Below are 26,355 nucleotides of genomic sequence, written 5' to 3' on the forward strand. Positions count from 1 at the left end.
GTGGTTTCACAATCCACCTATTTTTGGGGGTCGGCTGCACCCCTGCCTTCGTCTTCAGGCAGGAAATGCTTGTCCGCTACCCTCGGATTACGAACTATGGACGGGGCCTTCCGCCAAAGAAATTTATAATAATGCTTGCTGAGTTGTCTATAAATGTATGCTTCATACATTTTATCTCCCGAGTCTTTCTGGTAGAAATGAAAGCTTTAGCCTAAGGTCTGCCAGGAAGACTCAATTACTTCGTCACTAATTACCTTCATCATTATCCATTCACATCTTTATACTTCGGTATAAAAGATCGGTACTTACACATGTTTGAGTTCGCAGATACCGACGCGATAACAACCTCCACCCTCCCCACCACCACCAGGATTGTCCTGTCCTTACCTTCCAGGGGGGGTCGACTGCGCCCCTGCTTTCGTCTTCAGGCAGGAAATGCTGGTCCGCTACCCTCGGATTACGAACTATGGACGGGGCCTTCCGCCAAAGAAATTTATAATAATGCTTGCTGAGTTGTCAATAAATGTATGCTTCGTACATTTTATCTCCCGAGTCTTTCTGGTAAAACTGATGTTTTATCTGCCATTAAATACTTAGTAGGCAATAAACAGCATTGTTAACGTTACCTAGACAACACAATGCTGTATTCCCTATGTGAGTTAAATGAGAGCAGTACTGCATCACTGCTCAGCCACATTAAATGTCTTACTGTTCAAAAGATGATCATATCATATTCACTTTCAAGATATCTTTATATCTCCTCCAGACCAGAAGAAATGTCACAGATTTCCAGGATGGCGGACTGTACTAAGGGCATACTAGATGTTAAGTATTCTGTGCTGAACTATTATCTTACAATAATACGCAGACATAAATAAAATAAAATACTACTACTAATAATAATAATAATTATAATTTTACAGTACATGAAAAATGATCTGTCTTAAATTTTGTCAATGAACATTTGTGCATATGTGTTTATGTATCTATCAATTTTGTGAAGCTGCTTTTGAACGTTTTATATTGTGAAAATGAATACAAATACGTGAACTGAATGTCTCGTTGCATCACACGCTTCTCCAACTCTGCTCTGCAGATACACATTAAAATTTATCATTGTTAAAAAAAGATCCAAAGCTCACAGGTGATCTATTCTGTATAAGTATACATAAAGTGTATTTTATCAGACACTCATTTATTAATTACTGAGATAAAAGCGGCTCTCAGAAAGAAAGACAGGTAACAGTAATTAGCACAGCTTAGATTGTAGTGACCCATTAAGATGCAAACTAATTATCATAACTCATTAAAGTTGAGCAAAGGGCTGTGACTGATGTAAACAAATTAATTTCAACTCTGTGAATATTAGAGCTGGAATCAGTATTTGCTACAGCTCTGGGATCATTACAATCACTTTGATGTTGTATTATGTTGAATGTAAATACTGTGAGCTCTGAATTGATTAACAATTGTGATGGAGTTCAAGAACTGAACACGTGAGATATACTTATTAGATTGTGTATTAATCATGCAGTTTAATATATATGTTTATGTTGAAAAAAAAAAAAAAATATATATATATAATTTATAATATATATTAATTCTCAATTTTATTTATTTGTTTGTCTGTAAATAAATATAACTTAAATTTGATATTATATATACGGTTATTTTTAAGCTGTCTTTGATTTTTAAACGATAACCTGATAAGGACAGAGAGAGAGAGAGAGAGAGAGAGAGAGAGAGAGAGAGAGAGAGAGTAACAGCAACAGTAGAACACATTCTAATTATATAAAACATCTAGGATAATATAAGATTAATTTTATATCTTTTGTTCAGAAATTGTTAAATGTATACCACTGGAGGGCACTGTTTTTACTTAAATCTTATATATGGGTAAGTCCTGTCTAAAATGGAAGCACAGCTTATCAAACAGACTTACATGTAATATCATTCATAAGTGAATAAGACATATTTTTAAAATCATAAACCAGTATGCAGCCTTGCTATTTAAGGTGCCACACTTTACATTAATAAATTCAAGAGTAAGCAAAACAATAATACTAATAATAATCTGCCCATCACAAGATGTGGTAAAACTGTTTTTTAAATTAAAAACAAATGCAATTTCAATACTAAACAGCTAATTCAGTCATGCGTGATGCTCTAAATTGCATTAAATGCATTATATTTCAGGATGTCAGCTGTTAAAGCAAGAGCTGCAGGTTCAGCCCAAAGCCTGAAATTAGAATTACTGAGATCACACACCTGCTTTCTCCTCAACATTCCCTGCAAAAAGGTACTTGACCTCTGGGTGCCGCAGGGGGATTTGTGTACCATAAATCACTTTGGATGAAATGAAACCCTTGAATGCCAACTAAAACACACATTTAGCAATTAAATTTGGCATACATGTCAAACAAATTTGGAAAGACGAATTAAGCAGACAGCCTTAGTAATGTCTGATTGTGCCTCATTGATGTCAGGAGGCCGGCAGACAATTTTATTTCTATGACGATGTTCGTGTCCTCGATGCCAACAATGGGCACACTTGAATGACAAATTGTGGATGCATGTATAATCTCATGGCTATTCTCAGTGCGGCTCAGGAATGTTCTCTAAATAAAACCTGATTTCATGGTGTCCGCTGGGACTCTGAACCAAATCTGTGCTGGAACAGTTTTCATATTGAGATTTGTCAGCAAGGAGCTTTACAGCGAGCTCAAAAAGTACCAAATAAAAAAAAGATACAAATGCACAATAAATGCATTTGTGCATGCACAGAAAAAAAGACCCATGCATATTCAAAAATGGTGCACTAGTTAGTGTGACTGACAGCAGATTCAAAGGTCAAATTGGAGCAAGGGCTGTGGCAAGCCCTTACATTTCGAGCTTTGGGTCATGATTCAGTGTTTTGGAGGAGGTCCAGATGACGAAGGGAGGGCTTATCCATGCAGCCAAGATTACATGAGCAGGACATAAACCCACTGTGTATGGAATGGAGTGCACAGATTGGGAATGAGATATTCGGGCCTGATGCTCCGCTGAGATGCCATGCCCTTTTAAATGCACAATACTAAGAGTGTGATCAAACCTTGAAAAGATGACCTTTAGTTCATCTCCTTGTAAGAACAAAAAGGAGATTTTTTTAATCCCAATTCAAACCAAATTCTAAAGGAAAATAGGAAGACATTCCCTCCGGACCTGAAGGGTCAATAGTTTAGTGATTTAAGGGAAACATTTATTTTACTACACCTCTGGACTGCTACCAAGCAGTCAAGAACTTCCGGTGACTCAGCTCAAAACTAGTGTTCTTGTTTGTATGCTAACAATTGTTGGTGCTCGAGTGCTGCCAGAGCTTTAAAGGCATTGCTATATGGCTGCTAAAGAGTAGCAAATTATTTAATTTTTTTTTTAACAATTGTTAGGTGATTGCTGGGGTGATTTGCATGGTTTCTTGGGCAATTTTAGGTGGTTGCATAGTGTGTTGCAATGTGGTTGATAAGGTGTTTCAGTGTTTTAGTGCATCACTATGGCTATGTTCACACTGCAGGAAAATATGTCCCAAATCCCAAAAACTTTTATTGTATTATTTCATGATGGTGTGAACAGCACAAACCACGTTAAATGCGATCTTTTCTATTCTGATCTGGCCCACTTTAGCCTTGTTCATACTGTCAGTGCAAACTTGATTATTTGTGTATCCAACTGGAATATGATTTAAATGATTAACTGTCCACATTGTGTATATCATCTATTCATATCCGATTTGTGTGTCCATGTCATTTTCTTTTTACTCTCTCCATTGGTTTCTATGGAAATGACATTGTGTTGGTATGCCTACGCTAAAAACAGCAACAGCAAAACAGTTTGCAGTACAGATGTTGTCTTACATGACTACATGCTGCCGGCGTTAATTCCTAATCATGTCTGTAACACACAATGCATCCGTTCAAATTCCTAACCCGAAGGTAACAGAAGACCCCCAAATGAGAAGACCACCAAATGAGAAGATGTTCTCTCAAGCACACTTTTGAAAAATCTCAATCAAAATAATAAATATAATACAGTCAGCTTGTATGTGGCTTGCTTGAAAACAGCAAAAACATTATACATTAGCATAACAGTGTAACTGATCGCTTGCTATATTAGTCTTGCTGGATTCAATCAATTCAGCTTGATTGTGTCTTCCCAAAGGCTTCACAGGGAAGCTCAGGGAATAATATATGTTACTGTAATAAGGATGGAAGAATGAAAGAGGTTGCTGGGAAGGGCTCGGATATGACTGATATTAGTGATGACTCCATCTGATGGCCAATTGTTCAGTAGGGGGGTATGAATCTGCACAGGGCCCAGTGCAAGAAATCATTATATAAACCTGTTCATTATCTGAACTGAACTGCAGTATACAGTATATTATATATTTGGCCATGCACTAGCAACAGTTATCCTGCTTAAGCCTGTTTCAAATAGATAGAGATCCACAACACAGAGGAAATGAACAGCACTGACCCTCCATCCAGTTCAAACGTTGTGTCTTGGGAAGGTATGGATGTGGTATAATCAATCTTTCTAATCAAAGCATTCAACTACAAAACACAATAGGAATCCAGTGAGCTGATGGCTTCATCAATGTATTTTTTCCATTGTGGAATGACAAATCATGATGTTTGCTCCTCATAGCTCTCAAAGACACTCAGGCCGAAATGTCATTGGTGGATTCTTTGCTTCTTCTTCCTCCTTAAAAATAAATAAATAATGGTAAACTAGAAGACACACTAATGTTGGTTTGCCTGACCTTCATGTGTTTTGGAGATCAAGTAAACCGAGTTCTTGTGAGGGGAAAAAATGCAGATGATGAATGCTCTGTTTGTTTGTTCCAGGCCTCTCAGCTGACCTCAGACCTGTGATAGACACATTGAGCTGTTCAAACTCTCTGCTTGTAGTGTCACTGAGTCTTGAAGGTGTTTGGTGTTTTGTTTTTTGTTTTTTACACCAATACAGCTTCCCCCCAAATGGTATTTGTGTTATTTTCACACTTATCTGAAAGCTGAACAGACTATTTTACTAAATAACCTGCACAAAAACAAACCACATTTTAGTGTTTGGTTACTAATACCGAGAACACATCACAAAACATCGTACTGTAAAAAATCTCAAAAATCTGTCCTGCTTTTATGAATCTGCCCATACAAGTTCATGGTGACCATGGCTATGTGTTCTGATTAAAAGTTAAGACAGAGTGTCTTTTGTCTGTCGTTCTTCAAACATTGCAGTAGACATATTTTTGTTTACAAACTATCCTTTCATCAGTTAGTCATGTTAGAACTCGGCTAACGTTCCCACCATTATTGTTTTAAGTATTAACAGCTTAGCAGCTAAACTTTAGCCATGGGCACGCTTGCATACGTGTGTTTTGTATTTTATGTTTGTTATTATTATAAGAATGGATTGGAGCACTATATTATTGTTTTATTGCTTTGTCAATGGTAGCACTAGCTAACTTGACTTGTCTGTGCCCATCACAAAGGGCTTGGCCAGCTGACCAATCAGAGCAGAGTAGGCTTGTGGAAGGGAGGGGTTTGTTCCAAAATTGCTTCCTCATCATTGGCAAATGACTCTAATATTAAATGTATATTCTGAGAAAATTACAATGTTTTCTGCATTTAAACCTGTTGTAGGGGGCTAACACAATATTAGGACACTTTAAAATACCACATGATGTGCTCTTTAAGCTATCCTATACTGTAGCTTTATGTGAAAAACGGACTGAAGTACTCACTGAAAATGTTCTAAATCTCTAATCAAACATGGCACTTTTGCTCCAGCTTTGACATCATGACGTTTGGTTGTGAGAATTGATGTTTGATGTCACTGACACCCAGCCTTTGCCATAGGTGGCAATTTTTATTTAAGAGCTACAGTGGAGGTGAAAATGATCAATGAATAATGACACATGTCAATTACAAGATCCTTCTTCAGTTCAAACATTCATGCACACAGTAAGACAGGTCACACATTCATGCACAGAGTAAGAAAAAGTTTATTTTGGGGAATAGTTTGCACTGTACTTTGCACTGATGTGAACAGAACAAGAAAATATTTCAGTGGATTAACTTGCGTAGATAAATTGTTCACTTAAAGACTAGCAATGTACCCTAACATAATTAATATTGTAAATTCTAATTTCACATTTCAAGTACTTTTTCACATTTTAAATAATTTCAAATATCATTATTCAATGTTTTATTTTTGAAACAAAAACATTATTTATGCATTTGTAACTATAGGTTTAATGCATCCATGACTCCTCTGAGCTGCATTAAGCTGTGAGAATGAATATAAAAGCCATTTCAAATGCAGATTCCAGAAGTTTTCTTATGTTGGAATAAAAGAGTCTTCGTACAAGATGAACTGGCTATATAAACATGTTGTTGCAAATGTACCAGGCTAAGGCACTGAGGGACTCGCTTGAGGGTGGTCATGACACGGAAGTTCTCAAATAATTCTGTACTGTTACGGACCTCGTGCTACCAGCAACAAAGGTTAAAAAGAGCAATTTCTTCTTTCTCTGGGTCCCCAGAGGGGACAGGAGGTTGTGGACAGTCCAGTGTCATATCACACTCACCCTCCTCTCTCACTAGTGAGCAGCAGTGGGCGGATCAGGAGGACGAACCATCGGACTACCCATGCACCCTCTGCTCAAAGACAGGTCAGAGTTATACACACTCAGACCCCAGCTTGGACCGGCAATGAGATGCCCGGAAAGGGTCTCTGCGTTCTTCCTTGCTGCCCAACTGTCGGTGCGTCTGTAGTTCCATTGGTGCCACTTTCGCGACATCTGAGAGCCTGGCTAGTGCTACTTAGCCCGTCTCGATGGCTTCTTCAGACTGTCAGGCTCGGCTATGCGATTCAGTTCACCCTGCGCACTCCCAAGTTCACGGGCATCCACTTTACTTCAGTGAAAGCAGCAGATGCCCCTGACTTGCGTGCACCATTCCTGCAGTTTGCATTTGAAGGATGGGTATATCAGTACAAGGTCCTGCCCTTTAGCTGTCCCTGTCACCCCGTGTCTTCACGAAAGTTGAGGAGGTGGCCCTGGTTCTACTGAGAGAACAGGGCATTTGCATTCTCAACTACCTCGATGACTGGTTCATGCTCGCTCAGTCTCAGGATCAGTTGAACAAACACAGGGACTTGGTGCTCTCACACCTCAGCAGCATGATTGCAAATGATTGCAACATAAAAAAAAAATACTATTAATATTAATAATATTTAAACTGAACTGAGCTGGATGATTACATCACTGAGTTCAATGCTGAACTGCATTTAACTGTCATTTTGCATTATATCTTACTGTTACCCTAATGTTGTTCAGTTGCTTTGACAAAATCTGTTTTGTTTAAAGCGCTATATAAATAAAGGTGAGTTGACTTGACTTGCCTGTTGGGCCTTCAGGTCAACTGGGAAAAGAGGAAACTCTCCCCGACATAGAGGATCTCTTTTCTCAGTATGAAGTTGGACTCGGTTGAACAGACAGCATGCCTCAGTCAGGAACGTGCTCAGACGGTGTTGAACTGCTTGAATACATTCAAGAGCAGGATTGTGGTCCTACTGAAACTATTTCAGAGGCTCCTGGGGCATATGGCAGCTGCAGCAGCAGTCAAACATTTGGGGCTACTCCTTATGAGACTGCTTCAGCACTGGCTCCATGGCCCAGTCCCGAGGTGGATGTGGCAATGCGGTACTCACAGGGTCCAAGTTACACCAGCCTACCGCCAAACCTTCTCACTGTGGTCAGACCTTGCGTTTCTCCGGGAAGGAGTGCCCCTAGACCCACACAGATTCCTCAACCACTGGTTGGGGGGCCACATTCAACGGGCTTGCTTGTTTGCCTCTGCAGAAACCTCTGCCAGTTGTTCTACTCCCTGAGTGAGGGAACACTCGGCACGAACGGACTGGCACACAGCTGGCCACGAGGCCTGCGCAAGTATGTGTTTCCCCCAGTGAGCCTTCTTGCACAGACAGAGAAGGGGCACCCTGTGGCACCTGCATCCAGACTTCTGGAAGCTTCATGTCTGGTCCCTGGACGGTGATGCGGATGTTCTAGATGACCTTTCCCAAGAGGTAGTTGAAACCATCACTTCAGCGAGCGCTCCATCTATGAGACACACTTACGCTTTGAAGTGGAACCTGTTCGTCAAGTGGTGTGTTTCCTACCGAGAAGAGCCTAGAAGATGCCTGATCAGAGTCGTGCTGTCCTTTTTGCAGCAAGAGTTGGAGTGAAGTATGTCTCCCTCCACCCTTAAAGTTTTGTTGCTGCTATCACTGCTAACCATGACCCTCTTGAAGGGAAGTCACTGGGATAGCATGACCTGATCACCAGTTTCCTAAGGGGGGCGAGAAGGCTAAATCCTCCACGGGACCCCTATATATCCTCTTGGGACCTGACTCTAGTGCTCACAGCACTACAGCAGGGCCCATTTGAGCCTTTGCAGACAGTCAAGCTGAAGTTTCTCTCAATAAAGACTCTGCTCCTGCTTGCACTGTCCTCCATCAAGAGGGTAGGGGACATGCATGCATTTTCGATGATTCTTGCCTAGAGTTTGGTCCGGCTGATTTCCAGGTAACCCTGAGGCCCTGGCCAACTATGTGCTCAAGTTTCCACTACTCCCTTTAGGGATCAGGTGGTGAGCCTACAAGTGCTTCCCCCTGGAGGAGGCAGACCCAGCCCTAGCTTTGCTTTGTCCCGTCCGAGCATTAAGATGTTATGTAGACCGAACACAGAGCTTTAGGACCTCAGACCAGCTCTTTGCCTGTCATTGCGGCCAGAAGGGGAATGCCATCTCCAAACAGAGGATGGCCCACTGGATAATGGAAGCCATCACCCTGGCTTATAAGGCACAGGGTGGGCCCTGCCCGTTCAGGTTGCGAGCTCACTCAACTAGAAGTGTTGCATAACCCCTAACACATTCACTAGATTCTATAGCCTTCTGTGTTCTCACCTGAAATGGGTAGAAGCACTGAATGGCCCTGGCTTCGGGTCGGATTGCTTTAACTGCTCCAGAGAGTCCATGCAGTAGACCCTGTTTAACTCCTCCATTCCCTTGGCAGCCAGACGATGAAGGGATAAATCCGCGAGAACCGGTAGAGGGCTAAGTTCCATATGTAGAGACCTAAGTGGATCCCATATGTGTAAAGTCCGCGATAGTAGTTGTTGAGCAGTAGTTGATCTACTTGTGCTGAGCCCTGGTCTGCTCCAGAAAACAGGGGTGAAGGTGGCTTGCAAAGGACGCTGGATGGAGCTGTCGCTGTGCCCTTTGGTAGGGACCACCGCTGAGCTGCTGCCTACTTATACTCATGCTGTGATCAGCGGCAGCTGGATGCAATAATCGCATGCCGATGTGATTGTTCCCTCCTTCAGGGAACAAAGGTTACCATACATAACCGAGACAATCTTCTTTATGCACCAAGAGCTTGTAACACTCGAAAGAGAAAGGAAAAATTTAAATATGACCCCTTTAATATTATCCACATTATATTTAATCTGCAGAAACATTGTGAACTTTTATAAAGATACTTTTAGTCATTAACTTGTAAAAGTATCATTATGCAAACACAAGAAGAGAGTTCTCAGCATGAAAGACCTGTGACTGGCAGATCAACTTGCCTCTTCATTTCTCTCCAATACAGAAGTAAATTAAGTTAAAATAAGGTAAATGTGGATAATGTTACCTGTGACAGGTGATTGACAGAGCAGTTTAAATGGTGACAGGATGCATGTAACTAAGCAACAGAGTGTCTGTTAAAGACACGGTTATGAGGAACACTTATTTCACGGTTACATCTATTAGTTGCTTATTAGCATGTATATTACTAGAATATTAGCCATGTATTAGTGCTAATTAAGCACATATTAATGCCTTATTCTACATGACATTATTCTACATCCCTAATCCTACCCAATACCTAAACTTAACAACTACCGTACTCTCTATTAATTAGAAGAAAATTAATAATTTAGTGAGAGAAAAGTCATAGTTATTAGTAATAAGCAACTAATAGATGTAACCGTAAAATAAAGTGTTACCAGATGTTTTATCCCAAAGCTTGTCTACTATTCCGCTACATACTCAAAAGTGTCATTTTTCTTCATAAAATGAGTACATACTTTTAGGGCATAGAATAAGGGATTTGGGACGCAGCAAAAGAGTCATAAACTTTCCCTCCAAATGTTCACGACACCATTGGCTCTTTGATCCTACAGAGGTGTGACCCCAACAGAACTTGTGACCCGCCTAGCTATGCACAAATTACATGAGTTTCTGGTTCGGTCACTACTTGTGAATAATGTCCATTTTATGATCCGATCTATATAGCTACATGCTCTAATGCATTAGTATTATAAGAAAGTTATTTTTCTGTGGCCAAATATCCTTTCTTATATTTGATATGAAATTAAACTGAATGTTCACTGGACGAACAGATTAGTTGATTGTAATATTAATTCTGCTACAGTTACTACTTGCAGCAGAGGTAAATAATTGTAATTAATTATAAGTAATTGTAATTATTTATATACATTACACTTTTTTCAGATAATTTGCTACATGGGGCAGGATAAACTACGTTAACGTTCATTTCAGTGGCCAAATATCCTTTCTTAGATTTGATATGAAATTAAACTGAATGTTCACTGGACGAACAGATTAGTTGATTGTAATATTAATTCTGCTACAGTTACTACTTGCAGCAAGGGTAAATAATTGTAATTAATTATAATTAATTGTAATTATTTATATACATTACACTTTTGAGATAATTTGCTACATGGGACAGGATAAACTATGTTAACGTTAATTTCATAACAAAAATACATGTTTTTTATAGTATTCGTGTAGCATTTGTAAATGTATTTTAGTGTTAAAACCATCTGTGTAGAAAGACTGATTTGGCCTAGGGTTTTACAGCTACTGTTGCAGTTCACAGTCAGGCATGAAAATAAAATTACAGCTGGTTGTATATCTTAGGTTGTTATGGCAGTTAGTTGAACCTTTTGACACTGGTGTTGTCATAGAGCTGCCATAAAGTAACAAGGTTCCAGTGGCATATTTATGACACAGCAAAAAAAAAAAAAAAGGTTATATATATATATATATATATATATATATATATATATATATATATATATATATCTATATAAAACACTGTAAAAGTTAAATGGTCGCTACATTTGAACTATTTTCTATCTGTAATTCCAAATTACCAAATATCACAAAATACACTTCTTCACTGGAAAATGCATAAGAATATAAGTACTTGAATAAGGCTGTTTAACTCTACTAAAACACTGCGGCCTTGATTAACTGCAGGCATTATATCACACAAAAATATCAGAGCTGATCTACAAAACATGGTCATAAGGGGAAATGTGTCTTTCATGCATGCACAATAACACACTGTCACTTTTTGCAACTTTTCTTTAATGAATAATAACTACCCTTCAATTATTATTATTTTTTATGTTTTTGAAAGAGGATTTTTATGTTCACAAAGGCTTCACTTATTTGATCAATAATAGTCAAAAACAGTATTTTCATTACAATTTAAAATAACTGTTTTCCATTTAATGTATAACATGTATGTATGTGTTTGTTTGTTTGATTAGCGAAGATAGATTTTCAGCAGGCCATTACTTCAGAAATCATTGTAATATGCAAAAAACCTTTCTTCGTTTTATTATTAATTGAAACAGTTTGTGCAAAAAGTGTGTTTATTATTTATTTATTTATTTATTTTTTAAATCAAATTGGATCCTAGATGAATTAAGGTATAAATTTATTTAAAAAGTACACATGATACAAATATAGGTGGCATGACTAACATTTGGGGCAGTTATCACATGCAAACACAGTAAGTCATCTGGCCCACATAGGGCACTTGAAATTTTTAAGATTTCACAAGAAAATGTATTTAACAATTTAGTGAATTAGGGCTAGGGGTAAATCTGTAAGAATGAATTGCACCTGCTGATAGAGTTATTCACTAAAATGGGCTGTGTCTGTTGCTTTAGTGTTTGAGTCATTAAACATGGCCAAATAATCTGATCAATGACACAATTTCCATGGTGCAATTCCCAAACTTGTCGATCAGTTCTGAGTGAAGGATCCAGGAACTGAACAGCATCTCCAGAACTGTAGTTCAAACACATGAATCTATAATTTTTCTATTTTTTTTTTTTTTTTGGTGAACTTGAAAAAAAGCCAAGTTTGCATAGAATATTTACAATTTAAGAAATAGTTTACAACTTTATTTAAATATTTGGATATATAGTGTGCATTTTAAATTTCCAGTTGGATTTGTTAGTGAATGAGATTGAGTGAAATATCTCTTTTAATGAATCGCCCCTACTTTCATTAGTATTTAGGGTTGTTTTGTTTGTGTGAGATATATATTTCTAACCATCTCTGAATGTATTACCAAAAAGTTTGATTTCTCTTTTTTCTCTGCAGCCAGTTGATCTAGCAATTCCTGAAAACACTGCAGCATCTCATTCTGTCAATCATAACCTTAAATAATCATTTAAAAGGAAGCTTTCTTTAACTCTCACATACACTAAATCGTTTATTCCTGTTTCTTTGGGGGAAGATCCCCCCCGGGCGACATACAGATGTGAAAGTGGCACAGTGAGGCTCGAGGTACAGCAGGAGACACTTTGTACGTATTTCTAGTATTGGAGGCTGAGTGCTGCTGCATTGAGTCATGTGTACTGGTGGAAATAGGGGGAAGGGTGCTTGATGTCCCATAAACCTATTAATAGACAATGCACCTCCGGGAGAGATGGCATGCTCCACTGCCCTTCACTGAACTATTAAAGAAAAGTTGGTCCTTTGAGAAAAAGCAGTTCTGAGGTAAAGCAGCAAATATAACAAGAAAAGCAATGAAATAAAGAATAAAGTGTACCTTTTTAACCCTGTTAAAGCATCTGTGTCTTATGTATCTTAATTTAAATGTAATTAACAGCTGACAAAAGATTAATTCAATTTTGTAAATATGTTCTAAAAGCATTTAGAGATCATATTTTATCAAACATAAATTAATAATTTGTTTAAAAGTCAAGAATCAAAGTTATCAGGCTGTTAAAATAATTCTGAGATCAAACGAAATGATAAAAAATACCACATCTAGTATATGCTTTTTACCTAGTCTTGCAAAGCTTCAAGAGCCACAGCCTTTTATATTATGATATATTCTGACCTTTTTCTTTTTCTTTCTTTCTTTCCTGAACCAGCAAGCACAGCGGGTGAGTTGGATTGATGCATTTGTTTTAGTTTAAATAGACCTACTCCGGGGAAAAGCATTCGTCCTTTTCTCAGTGTGCACAGGAGCCTGAATGATTCACATGGTGACATTGTTTAAATGTTTGCTGTTTCATTGTCACATTTACTTACTTGTTGTCTTGTGATGTCAGCGTGACCTGCTCAAAATTATCAGTTAATTGATTATTTCCTTAATGTAACTTACAGTAAGAGTCCTATTTCTGTGACACAATAAGTTGTATGACTATGTAGAGTGCTCCATATAAGTTACTTTTGAGTTTCCATGGCGATTAGGAAATCGTGAGTCTCAAGTTCACACAAGTGTCCTAGCAGAGTAGATCATCGTAACAACAAAAGTAAAATTTCATTATCTAATTTTAAGTGTGGCTTAAGTCTGTCACTATATCCACAGTGCAGCAGCTAAACACAGAGACGTGTATGAAGGAACTGGGACAAATTGACTGTTGTGAGAAAATAAGATTGAGCATGTTTTGAACGTGCACTGCATGTGTTTGTTATCAGCAATGTGCAGATCGCTCACTGCTACTTGCACCATGAGACAACAATCATTAGAGAAAGAGCAATGCAGCAACAGACTTCAGTATTCCAGAGAGGCACAGTCAACACAGCGAAACATGAAGGAACATGAAATGTCCTTATCAAAGTGTCAAATGCATAAAACATCAGTAATGTCCTGTGGCCACAATATGATAAATAAAAGAAGAATTCTGAAAAATTCATTACCACCACACAATTATGAAACAATTTGCACAGGTCAGTTAAGTACAGTGACAGGAATCACTATAGTATGTGCATTTAGAATGATTCAGAACAGAACATGGAACAATTTAATGAAGTAACCTTAGTTGAGTGGCATCCCGTGCTAGTGTTATTAATAGATAAAAGGAAACCTGTGTATGTGCCAGTTATGTTGAAGAGGAGACCATCAAAAGACATGCTTTTCAGCATTTATTAATAAAATACTAGAACAGACCTCTTCGTTATGGACCAGAATGCCATGCTGGTGGTCCCAGATACACTTCATGTCCTTTCATTACCATTTTTACATGACGTGCCAGTAGTTATTTATTTATTTTTTTAAATACAATTGTGTTGCGATTATTTTGTGAGTATTGTTATAGCTAAAGGCTGTTGTTGGGCACAACACACAATAAACATATTGAGGACATACATTTACATTTAAATGTTATTTTATTAAAGGGATCATACAATAAAAAATCTAAATGTTGATATCTACACATATAAGAGGTTACTCTACAATAAAAACACGGCACATTTCAAAACACAGAAATAACTCTATAGTTTAAAATATAAATTATTATTTTCTATCCTTCTGCAACACCCGGAGGCAAGTACAGATGAACGCTAAATATAATTTTTCGAGTTTCCCATGGTTAAAATATAGTAACTATGTTGTTGTTGTTGTTTTTATTTTATTTTTTTTACTTGTGAACGGTGCAGCCTTCAAAATAACAATCTGCTAGTACAGATCTAGCTCTGTCATGAAACGACACAATGGCGCAAACTGAAAGTTATGACATAATCATTACATGGCACAAACTAATTGGTCTCTGTTGCATCTGCAGCCAACGGGCTTACTGCTTAACATTTACATTTACATTTATTCATTTAGCAGACGCTTTTATCCAAAGTGACTTACAGATGAGGACAGTGGAAGCAATCAAAAACAACAAAAAGAGCAATGATATATAAGTGCTATAACAAGGCTCAGTTAGGTTAACAGTACACCTAGCATGGGATTTTAAATAATATAATATAAAGAAAACAGATAGAATAAAAAAAAGAATAGAGCAAGCTAGTGTTAGAGGTCTTTACACATACACACACACACACATACAACTGCATAATTAATGAAAAGAAAATAGAATATAAAAAGATTTGAAAGGTAGGTAGATATTTTTAAAGAATAGAATTAGAATAGTGAGTGTTAAAGTTAGAGGGTCAAATAAAGATGGAAGAGATGTGTTTTAAGCCGATTCTTGAAGATGGCTAAGGACTCAGCTGCTCGGATTGAGTTGGGGAGGTCATTCCACCAGGAGGGAACATTTAATTTAAAAGTCTGTAAAAGTGACTTTGTGCTTTTTTGGGATGGCACATTCAAGTGACGTTCACTTGCAGAACGCAAGCTTCTAGAGGGCACATAAGTCTGAAGTAACAAATTTAGGTAAATGGGTGCAGAGCCAGAGGTAGTTTTGTAGGCAAACATCAATCCCTTGAATTTTATACGAGCAGCTATTGGAAGCCAGTGCAAATTGATAAACAGAGGTGTGACATGTATTCTTTTTGGCTCATTAAAAATTAATCACATTTTGGATGTCTCTCTCATTGGTCTTACCCAATTCAAGTCTTTCCATTTCTACTAATGAGCTGTTTAGTTGAATCAGGTGTGTCAGATGAGGGAGACATCCAAAATGTGCAGTAGGGCCCCAAGGACACGTTGGAGAAACACTGCCATAGAAGATCTGTTGTGTCAAGACCAAATACATCAACAATGTTGCAGCCATCACCATGATATTCTATTCAGAGCGTATTCATGATAGGAATATGTATTAAAAATATTCAAATACTAGATTTAAACTCCCAGTTCTGATTCTCTTCAATCTTTCAGCACTAAGAGTTAATATATCTTCACATGGCAAGTTTTCTGTCTGTAAGAATAGAGCAGACTCTTTAGCGATATATAGTCTTATAAAATTGATTACTCTCCTTTTGAAAACTGACAAAGGAGGTCCAAGCTCAGTCTATACTCGATTTCATCCCAGCTCTTGATTTGCTTAACGGGGGTCTTCATACACAATTCAACCTTAGTTATACGGCGCCATCTGTTCTGTGTATTCAGCCTGTCTGTACATCATAGGCTATGACAATCATTGGGAATAATAGGAAAGAGCCACAGTGCTCCATCGCTTGTTAGACTTTTACTATAGCAGGTACAAATGACTTTCTGGCAACAGATGGTCATGAAGAAAACTGTAGATAATGAAGGCATCTCATGTATATTATTAGCTCACACTCAGTTTCCACACACATGATTTGATTATTGTATGCATTGTGATAATGGAACCATAAAACCATACATTTAACACACCAGCTTTAAACACATAGTGCTATTACAGTGAATCACACTGCAGACAAAGTATTTCATGGGTAAAAAAAATTGTTATTGCTATTTGAAATTCCAGGCTTCAGAACTTAAAAACTCTTTTATTAATAACATTTGCTAGCTGCATGACAGTCTCTCACTCTGAACAGCTCATGAAAAAATTATTTGAAATTTGAATAGCTGAATTGCCTGAAAAGCATAAAATGTTGTGAAGCAAGATTCATGCTTTCTGTCAAATGTATTTTGCATACCTTAGAATGCATCGAATAAAGGTATTTTTTTTTTTTTTAAGAACACAAAACCCTTACAGCTGTGTTCAAGCTAAGTGTGGAGAAACCTTGTGCTTGTATTAATTACCTGATTAGTAATCATTACTGATCCTGAAAAAATGCATGATCTGACCAAGAAAGTCAGAATGTATATATACATTTAGTGTGTAGCGTGTTCCAAAAGATTGGGCCGCTATGTAATGTGTTATAAGTGGTGTTTGCAAAGGCAAGTATCACTACTATTGCTTATACTTAGAGTGCATGATTTGAATCTGAGCATATCAGGCTTTTTCTCTTGATTTATTTCAGTATATTAGTTCAATAGAGTCTTAATGTCACCTTTGCATATACCCTATAACTTTTCTCTTTCAGTGGCCAATGGCCATGAAGTACCAGTGCAGTTTAATTGCTGGAAAATGGCTTCACAGCGGGCTCCAACCATGCTGCTTTAGCTTCTGTTCCTGCGCTGCATGGGTCAGCATACATAAGGACGGCATCAATAAATCATCCTTCATTGGCCATCTCAACAGTGCTGGGGTGTAACGACTGGGTGAAGGAGTGGCAGGAAGCAAGTGCGAGATTAATGATATTTAATGAAGACAATGATACAGACAGTACTTGAGACACAAACAACGCTAGGAGGAATGCACAGTCCAAGATGGTGGTGATGAGTGACGAATCCAGAAGGCGGAGGTGAGTTGGCAGCCAGGAGAGGGTGACACAGGAACTGCGGGGAAGCGAGCCGAAGGTAAGTGGTGTTGCTTGGTGGTGGGTTGCGTAGAGTGGACGGGGTTCCGGGGAGAGATGGATATCCAACGCAGAAACACACAAGAAAGAAAAAGCATAGGTCATAAACATGAAACAACGCTCTCACGAACACAAGACGCTAGACAAGCCAGTATATAGGGATGAGTAATGAGTGACAGCTGTTGCGGATGACAATTAACGGAGATGCCCACAAACTAATTAGTGCTGACGCGTAACACACAGACTTCACCCACAAAGTGCAAAACCCAGAGATCACGGTTTACCAACCGTGACATGGGGTGAGTGAACATGTCCAGGCAAGAGGCCAAAGAGTGCCAGTCATACTGCTGACAGACAACACCACCCTCCCGCCAGCATCATGCCTGAGCGCTAACTGAAAAGAATATATTCTGTAGATTTATGCTAGGTATAAAAGTGGCGATGGCAAAGGTATCATGGTCAGGTTTGACATGTTGATAATTAATAGATAAATCAAGAGCTTTCAAGATGAAATTGTGTCTCTTAAAAGTGAATCAAATCATTTCTGAGACACTAGCATCAACAAAATTTCAAACACAACGATTGTTTTTATACAGGTTTCTGAACACTCCCTCTGTTTTTTTATTCTTGAGTATAAAATACTTAAGGGCATAAATCAAGTAAAATTACTTGAATATTACTTTAGGGGATTTTTTACTTTACTTAAGTGCATTTTAAACTGACTACTTTTACTTGATTCATAACATTTATTTTCTTCCATCTATACCAAATAGGGTAAACAGAATCTTAAACATGCATGCTTGATTTACAAGAACCAATGTTGTTTGTTTTCATGCATTAAGCACACACGATACAGCTTCAGATATAAATTTCACCAGTGAAATGTATGGCTTCAAAAGTTTGCCTTCAAATCTGAGGAAGGATGCCAAGGTGTTTTTTTTTTATTATTTTATTCAAAGATTTCTTTCTTTTTTTTTTCTTGATATTGCTGTTAGCTTTCTATGTATAATGCAGAAGACTGAGTTCAAATAAAACAGTGATGAAAATTTAAACGCAATTAATGACCATGCATGCTTATTAAATGTTACAAATCTCTAGAAAGTGTTTAAATAAACATTGCCTATTAATTGTAATGCTTTATTTACAAAATTAATCCAGTTAATCACAATTAATATCAATATTTGCTGAGAAAAAAAAAAACAAGAGACCGAAGTAAACAACAACAATAATAATAGAATAGACAATAAAAAAAATAATAAAAAGTGGCTTTAAAAGTGAGTTTTAATGTATTGCAATACATATTAATAAATAATAATAATAATAACAATAATAATAATATTGTATATTTTAAACACCCCTGCTATTACTGGTCGAAAAAACAGATAGTCCTACTCCAATTTCATGCCACTGGTTCAACAATTGTCTCTATTTTGGAAGCAGACAAACAGATAAGACATCTGGTTCTGTAACACCACAGAAATTACAGTGTTTTCACTTTTTGGAGGACTCACCATATTTAATAATATTTGTCTGCATATTTAAGTTGATTTAAAATTACTAATGAAAAGGGACTATTGTTCCTTCTGAACTCTTTCTTAGGGGATATGATTCATGATGACTGGATGATCACTGTACTGTACAGTATTTACAGGCAGAGTGTGTATGTTTCTGTTGGTGTCTGGCAAAAGAGCCAGTGGAACAGATCGCAAGTAGCGGGAGAGAGTGAGCTGGCGGACGACTGAGTTGGCGATGCACCAATAATTCCCCATCAATCCTGAAGTATTCACAACTCTGACAGGCAACTGTGGTCTTTCTCACTTTTAAGAGACTTGCCAGTCAGTTTGTTATATTCTGTTCCTTGATTGCTAGTGCTTATTAAGGCACGTTTAATTTTGAACACATTTGTTGGAGAAACCCATAACCTAAGTATTAAACTTAAGTGTGTATTGCATCGCTCAGTCTTTGTGCTAAAGACATGCATGATTTCTCAAATCATGAAAATATTAGAATTACAATTAACAATAAAACAAAACCACTCATATTTTCTCTAAATAAACAAATACATGGATAAAATGATTAATTAATTAATGTATGAATGAATACATTTACAACAACAACAATTGCTCCCCACAGATAGAGATTACCTAATGAAGATCTTGCAACCCAGAGGCTCATACACGTCATTTTGCCCTCCAGCTGCTCAAAACAGTTAATTCAGCATGAAATTATATTTTGTTCAAGGTATAAAAGCTTGTCATCACTTTTAAACATTCGTGGCATCAAAATGTGAGGGTTTTAAAGATAAATACTTGTTCGCAGCAGACAGGGGTTTACAGTATTTCATAGTTGTCAAAAGGAATTTTGTGCCCTCACATCAGAGGACATATTATTGCAAACACTCAAATGCTATCTAGAATGTGATCACGGTTTCCTTTATGTCTGTTATTTTACTGAGGCGATGTAAATGGAAGTCTTGATTTGGGATTGTGTGGTAATAAAATGTTATTACGGCTGAAATGAAATGCGCTGTAATCACGTTGTAACTTGCTTGTAAGAACTAGTTAACACTTGGCAGAATACTTTAAGATTCATTACGCAATTATGTTCGCCATTTTGTCTGTGGGATGCAGTATTCAAGCAAAAGAAAGGGTATTTGATAGCTCAACACCTCAAATAAAAACTAAGCATGCTGACTTCTGCATCAGGAAGCAGGTTGAAGTGGGAGTTTGGCAAGTTGGCTTTCACATCCAACATTTCCAGAATGCTGAAAACCAAATGCTTTCCATTTAACATGTCTTCATTAGTTTCGCTCACCTTGTCTTTCTCAAACTTTTAACCTTTCCAACCTTTTTGTGTGTGTGTGTGTGTGGCAGACAAATAAAACTCAGAATAAAGAAAAAAAAGTGGTTTTAGATTTTCAATCTTCATCCCAGAATCCTTAGAAGTCTGTATGATGCTATATATTTTTAAAAGGGGTCATATGATGCGATTTAATTTTTTCCTTTCTTTTTGGGTGTTACAAGCTCTTGGCACATGGAGTAGATCTGTAATGAAAGAATGAAATGAAAAAGGAAAAAAAAAATGAAAGTTGCAAAAGACTAAAGTCTCAAATCCAAAGAGATATTCTTTATCAAAGTTAAAGATGAGTGTGTGTTGCTTTCCCGAACCCCTGGGGGAAGAGAGTTATGCGTATCTTGGCAACAAAGGGGTGGAGTCGTAAAGCTCACGGTCTGGGTCAGTATAGATTCTGTTTGACGAGGCCCCTGGGGGGTTGGGTAGGATACTGACGAGTGCAAGGACACTGCAAACAAGTTCTGAGGGAAGTACTGTGTCAAATGTGCTACCTTTTGCTAGACCCAGGTGTTCTCTCAAAACGGCAACGGAGACCAGAACGACAGAGGGCCACAATGACAAGCACTTGTCTAAGGGGGGTCATGAGATAGGAGCAAGCTCAGCTTTTAAGAGTACAAAGAACATCAGTCGTAAAGATGAAAAATGCAGCAGGTGCTGGACAAAGTTCAAACTTTCGAGAGTGCACGTGTTTAACCTTCTGCATTCGAATGCTCAAACAAATGGAATATGCTATGAAATTCTACGTGTTCACCTGTACGCATATCTCAGCTTACATGTACAAAAATTAACTATACTTTGGTTTCCAGGGTGAGCTTTGACATCACAGTGCTAAAAGGTTCTTCAGGAAAACCACCACAGCCCAGAGTTCAGTCAAGCACTCACACGAGTGACGAGGTGGCCGAGTGGTTAAGGCGCTGGACTGTTAATCTATTGTGCTCTGCACGCGTGGGTTCAAATCCCATCCTCGTCGTTCCTTGCTGTGATTGTTCACCTGCTCTGCACATTTGGTGCACTTTCCTTATGTGACACGTTCACCTCATGCAGTGCGATTCAAAAGGGTCGATGATCCGAATCAGCTGTGTTAAATAATGGAATCAATATTTAAAGAGACGAGACCTATTCTTCAACAACACAATAAGCTTCAAAAGAAGCTGGCAAAAATTGCCAAGGCTGACTGTATTTCAAGTCATCCTGGCGGGGTATTGGGTAAAGTTTTCAACCAGCAATGATCGCGCCTCGAATGAGCCTCATAGGCTACAATATTGCCTCTGCGAAAGAATGGAGGCAAGGGTCGCGACCTTTCAGCTGGACCCATGTGGACGTGGAACGACAGGGTGGTAATTAGCTCCAAACTGCATGGTGTGTCTACGAAACCAGCAGGCAGTATGTACGAGAAGCCTTATTCGCTGCTCTCTCTTTACTTAAAGAGGTTTCTGTGTTGCTTTCCCGAACCCCTGGTGGAAGAGAGTTATGGGTATCTTGGCAAAAAGGGGTGGAGTCGTAAAGCTTGCGGTCTGGGTCAGTATAGATTCTGTTTGACGAGGCTCCTCAAGAGTCAAGAGAGCCAAGAGGCATTTATTTGTCATTTGCATAGTTAACACTGGGGAAAACTGGGCATTGAAATGCTTGTGACGAGGCTCAGACATACAGTGACAATAACAAGACATAAGACATAGACGTACGTGGAGAGCACTGAGGTTCTTGAGTGACTACAGTGCCCATAGACAGAAAGACATGAACAGAGCATTATATACAAATAAGTGGTAACAGGTACAATAAAGGTAATCAGTGTTTAGAGTTATAGTGTAAATAAGAAGTCCTGAGGTAATATATTGATTACTGGGGTAGAAAGGTGTCTAAAATGTCTTTGTAGAGTGACGTAGAGCTACATGGAGGAAAATTAAAGTGGCAGTGCAGATGCAATGAATAAACTAAGAGCAGAACACATTCAGATGTATTCCTGAATAGAGCAATGTCCAAAAGTCATTGTAGAGTGTCACAGAGTAACATGAAGGAATATAAAAAAAGTGGCAGTTCAAGTACAATGAAAAGCGCTTGTCATTGTGGCCCTCTGTCGTTCTGGTCTCCGTTGCCGTTTTGAGAGAACAGGGTAGGATACTGACGAGTATGGGAGTATTGGGTAGGATACTGACGAGTGCAAGGACACAGCAAACAAGTTCTGAGGGAGGCCCTGTTTCAAATGTCTACCTTTTGCTAGACTCAGGTGTTCTCTCATAACGGCAACGGAGACCAGAACGACAGAGGGCCACAATGACAAACGCTTGTCTGAGGGGGGTCATGAGATAGGAGCAAGCTCAGCTTTTAAGAGTACAAAGAACATCAGTCATAAACGATGAAAAATGCAGCAGGTGCTGGACAAAGTTCAAACTTTCGAGAGCGCACGTGTTTAACCTTCTGCATTCAAATGCTCAAACAAATGGAATATGCTTTGAAATTCTACGTGTTCACCTGTACGCATATCTCAGCGTACATGTACAAAAATTAACTATACTTTGGTTTCCAGGGTGAGCTTCGACATCACAGTGCTAAAAGGTTCTTCAGGAAAACCACCACAGCCCAGAGTTCAGTCAGGCACTCACTCGAGTGACGAGGTGGCCGAGTGGTTAAGGCGTTGGACTGCTAATCCATTCTGCTGTGCATGTGTGGGTTTGCATCCTCGTTGCTCCTTGCTGTGATTGTTCATCTGCTCTGCACATTTGGTGCACTTTCCTTATTTGACACGTTCAACTCATGCAGTGCGATTCAAAAGGGTCGCTGATTCGAATCAGCTGTGTTAAATAATGGAAGCACTATTTAAAGAGACGAGACCTATTCTTCAACAACACGATAAGCTTCAATAGAAGCTGGCAAAAATTGCCAAGGCTGACTGTGTTTCAAGTCATCCTTGCGGGGTATTGGGTAAAGTTTTCAACCAGCAATGATCGCGCCTCGGATGAGCCACACAGGCTACAATATTGCCTCTGCGAAAGAATGGTGGCAAAGGTTGCGAACTTTCAGCTGGACCCATGTGGACGTGGAACGACAGGGTGGTAATTAGCTCCAAACTGCGTGGTGTTTCTTTGAAACCAGTAGGCAGTATGTACAAGAAGCCTTATTCGCTGCTCTCTCTTTACTTAAAGAGAAGTGTGTGTTGCTTTCCCGAACCCCTGGGGGAAGAGTGTTATGGGTATCTTGGCAAAAAGGGGTGGAGTCGTAAAGCTCGCGTTCTGGGTCAGTATAGATTCTGTTTGACGAAGCCCTGGGGGGTTGGGTAGGATACTGACAAGTGCAAGGACACTGCAAACAAGTTCTGAGGGAGGTCCTGTGTCAAATGTGCTACCTTTTGCTAGACTCAGGTGTTCTCTCAAAACGGCAATGGAGACCAGAACGACAGAGGGCCACAATGACAAGCCCTTGTCTGAGGGGGGTCATGAGATAGGAGCAAGCTCAGCTTTTAAGAGTCTAAAGAACATCAGACATAAACGATGAAAAATGCAGCAGGTGCTGGACAAAGTACAAACTTACGAGAGCGCATGTGTTTAACCTTCTGCATTCGAATGCTCAAACAAATGGAATATGCTTTGAAATTCTACGTGTTCAACTGCACGCATATCTCAGCGTACATGTACAAAAATGAACTATAGTTTGGTTTCCAGGGTGAGCTTCGACATCACAGTGCTAAAAGGTTCTTCAGGAAAACCACGGGTGCCCAGAGTTCAGTCGGGCACTCAGACGAGTGACGAGGTGGCTGACTGGTTAAGGCGATGGACTGCTAATCCATTGTGCTCTGCACGTGTGGGTTCGAATCCCATCCTCATCGTTCCTTGCTGTGATTGTTCACCTGCTCTGCACTTTTGGTGCACTTTCCTTATGTGACACGTTCACCTCATGCAGTGCGATTCAAAAGGGTCGATGATCCGAATCAGCTGTGTTAAATAATGGAAGCACTATTTAAAGAGACGAGACCTATTCTTCAACAAAAAGATAAGCTTCAAAAGAAGCTGGCAAAAATTGCCAAGGCTGACTGTATTTCAAGTCATCCTGGCGGGGTATTGGGTAAAGTTTTCAACCAGCAATGATCGTGCCTCGGATGAGTCTCATAGGCTACAATATTGCCTCTGCGAAAGAATGGTGGCAAAGGTCGCGACCTTTCACCTGGACCCATGTGGGCGTTGAACGACAGGGTGGTAATTAGCTCCAAACTGTGTGGTGTGTCTACGAAACCAGTAGGCAGTATGTACGAGAAGCCTTATTTGCTGCTCTCTTTACTTATAGATGTTAGTGTGTTACTTTCCCGAACCCCTGGGGGAAGAGAGTTATGGGTATCTTGGCAAAAAGGGGTGGAGTCGTAAAGCTTGCGGTCTGGGTCAGTATAGATTCTGTTTGACGAGGCCCCTCAAGAGTCAAGAGAGTCAAGAGGCATTTATTTGTCATTTGCATAGTTAACACTGGGGAAAACTGGGCATTGAAATGCTTGTGACGAGGCTCAGACATACAGTGACAATAACAAGATGTAAGACATAGACATACGTGGAGAGCACTGAGGTTCTTGAGTGACTACAGTGCCCACAGACAGAAAGACATGGACAGAGCATTATTTACAAATAAGTGGAAGTAACAGGTACAATAAAGGTAATCAGTGTTTAGAGTTATAGTGTACATAAGAAGTCCTGAGGTAATATAATGATTACTGGGGTAGAACGGTGTCTAAAATGTCTTTGTAAGGTGACGTAGAGCTACATGGAGGAAAATTAAAGTGGCAGTGCAGATGCAATGAATAAACTTAAGAGCAGGGGGGTTGGGTAGGATACTGACGAGTGCAAGGACACTGCAAACAAGTTCTGAGGGAGGTCCTGTGTCAAATGTGCTACCTTTTGCTAGACTCAGGTGTTCTCTCAAAATGGCAACGGAGACCAGAACGACAGAGGGCCACAATGACAAGCGCTTGTCTGAGGGTGGTCATGAGATAGGAGCAAGCTCAGTTCTTAAAAGTACGAAGGACATCAGTCATAAACGATGAAAAATGCAGCAGGTGCTGGACAAAGTTCAAACTATCGAGAGCGCACGTGTTTAACCTTCTGCATTCGAATGCTCAAACAAATGAAATATGCTTTGAAATTCTACGTGTTCAACTGTACACATATCTCAGCATACATGTTCAAAAATAAACTATACTTTGGGTTTAAGGATAAGCTCCAACGTCACTGTGCTAAAAGGTTCTTCAGGAAAACCACTGCAGCCCAGAGTTCAGGCTGGCATTCACACGAGTGATGAGGTGGACGAGTGGTTAAGGTGATGGACTGCTAATCCATTGTGCTTTGCATGCATGGGTTCAAATCTCATCCTTGTCGTTCTTTGCTGTGATTGTTCATCTGCTCTGCACATTTGGTGCACTTTCCTTATGTGACACGTTCACCTCATGCAGTGCGATTCAAAAGGGTCGATGATCCGAATCAGCTGTGTTAAATAATGGAAGCTCTATTTAAAGAGACGAGACCTATTCTTCAACAACACAATAAGCTTCAAAAGAAGCTGGCAAAAATTGCCAAGGCTGACTGTTTTTCAAGTCATCCTGGCGGGGTATTGGGTATAGTTTTCAACCAGGAATAATCGCGTCTCGGATGAGCCTCTTAGGCTACAATATTGCCTCTGCGAAAGAATGGTGGCAAAGGTCGCGTCCTTTCACCTGGACCCATGTGGACGTGGAACGACAGGGTGGTAATTAGCTCCAAACTGCGTCGTGTGTCTACGAAACCAGTAGGCAGTATGTACGAGAAACCTTTTTCGCTGCTCTCTCTTACCTTAAGACTCTGCCACGTCCCTCTAAAATGGTTCATTCAAACACGCCTCACATCTCTACATCACTATGTGGAAATATTTGCGTAATGCCGCCCAGATGTTCACGCAAAGAAAGAAGGCGTGGTTTCAGTAACACACTTAGTGTTGAAGCAGTCATGTCAGGGAGATGTGTGTGTATATCTATGCAAAGCAAAAGCACTTTATTTGGCCTTCCGAAAGTAGA

At 39.1% G+C, this 26,355-nt stretch overlaps 7 non-coding genes across 7 annotated transcripts; 3 read left to right on the top strand and 4 right to left on the bottom strand.

Annotated features, from left to right (window-relative positions):
- Positions 1 to 21,221: 21,221 nt before the first annotated feature.
- trnan-guu (transfer RNA asparagine (anticodon GUU)) lies at positions 21,222 to 21,303 on the top strand. The gene has a single exon. It is a non-coding gene; the product is annotated as a tRNA-Asn (tRNA).
- Positions 21,304 to 21,472: 169 nt separating this feature from the next.
- On the bottom strand, positions 21,473 to 21,613 carry LOC132114387 (U4 spliceosomal RNA). Its single transcript, XR_009425308.1, has one exon. It is a non-coding gene; the product is annotated as a U4 spliceosomal RNA (small nuclear RNA).
- Positions 21,614 to 23,185: 1,572 nt separating this feature from the next.
- On the bottom strand, positions 23,186 to 23,326 carry LOC132114389 (U4 spliceosomal RNA). The gene has a single exon (XR_009425310.1). It is a non-coding gene; the product is annotated as a U4 spliceosomal RNA (small nuclear RNA).
- Positions 23,327 to 24,071: 745 nt separating this feature from the next.
- On the top strand, positions 24,072 to 24,153 carry trnas-gcu (transfer RNA serine (anticodon GCU)). The gene has a single exon. It is a non-coding gene; the product is annotated as a tRNA-Ser (tRNA).
- A 169-nt stretch (positions 24,154 to 24,322) lies between these two features.
- Positions 24,323 to 24,463, bottom strand: LOC132114388 (U4 spliceosomal RNA). The gene has a single exon (XR_009425309.1). It is a non-coding gene; the product is annotated as a U4 spliceosomal RNA (small nuclear RNA).
- A 1,139-nt stretch (positions 24,464 to 25,602) lies between these two features.
- trnas-gcu (transfer RNA serine (anticodon GCU)) lies at positions 25,603 to 25,684 on the top strand. Its single transcript has one exon. It is a non-coding gene; the product is annotated as a tRNA-Ser (tRNA).
- Positions 25,685 to 25,853: 169 nt separating this feature from the next.
- Positions 25,854 to 25,994, bottom strand: LOC132114390 (U4 spliceosomal RNA). Its single transcript, XR_009425311.1, has one exon. It is a non-coding gene; the product is annotated as a U4 spliceosomal RNA (small nuclear RNA).
- Between the last annotated feature and the right edge of the window lie 361 nt (positions 25,995 to 26,355).

Source organism: Carassius carassius, chromosome 33, assembly GCF_963082965.1.
Source record: "Carassius carassius chromosome 33, fCarCar2.1, whole genome shotgun sequence".
NCBI classification, from domain to species: Eukaryota; Metazoa; Chordata; class Actinopteri; order Cypriniformes; family Cyprinidae; genus Carassius; species Carassius carassius.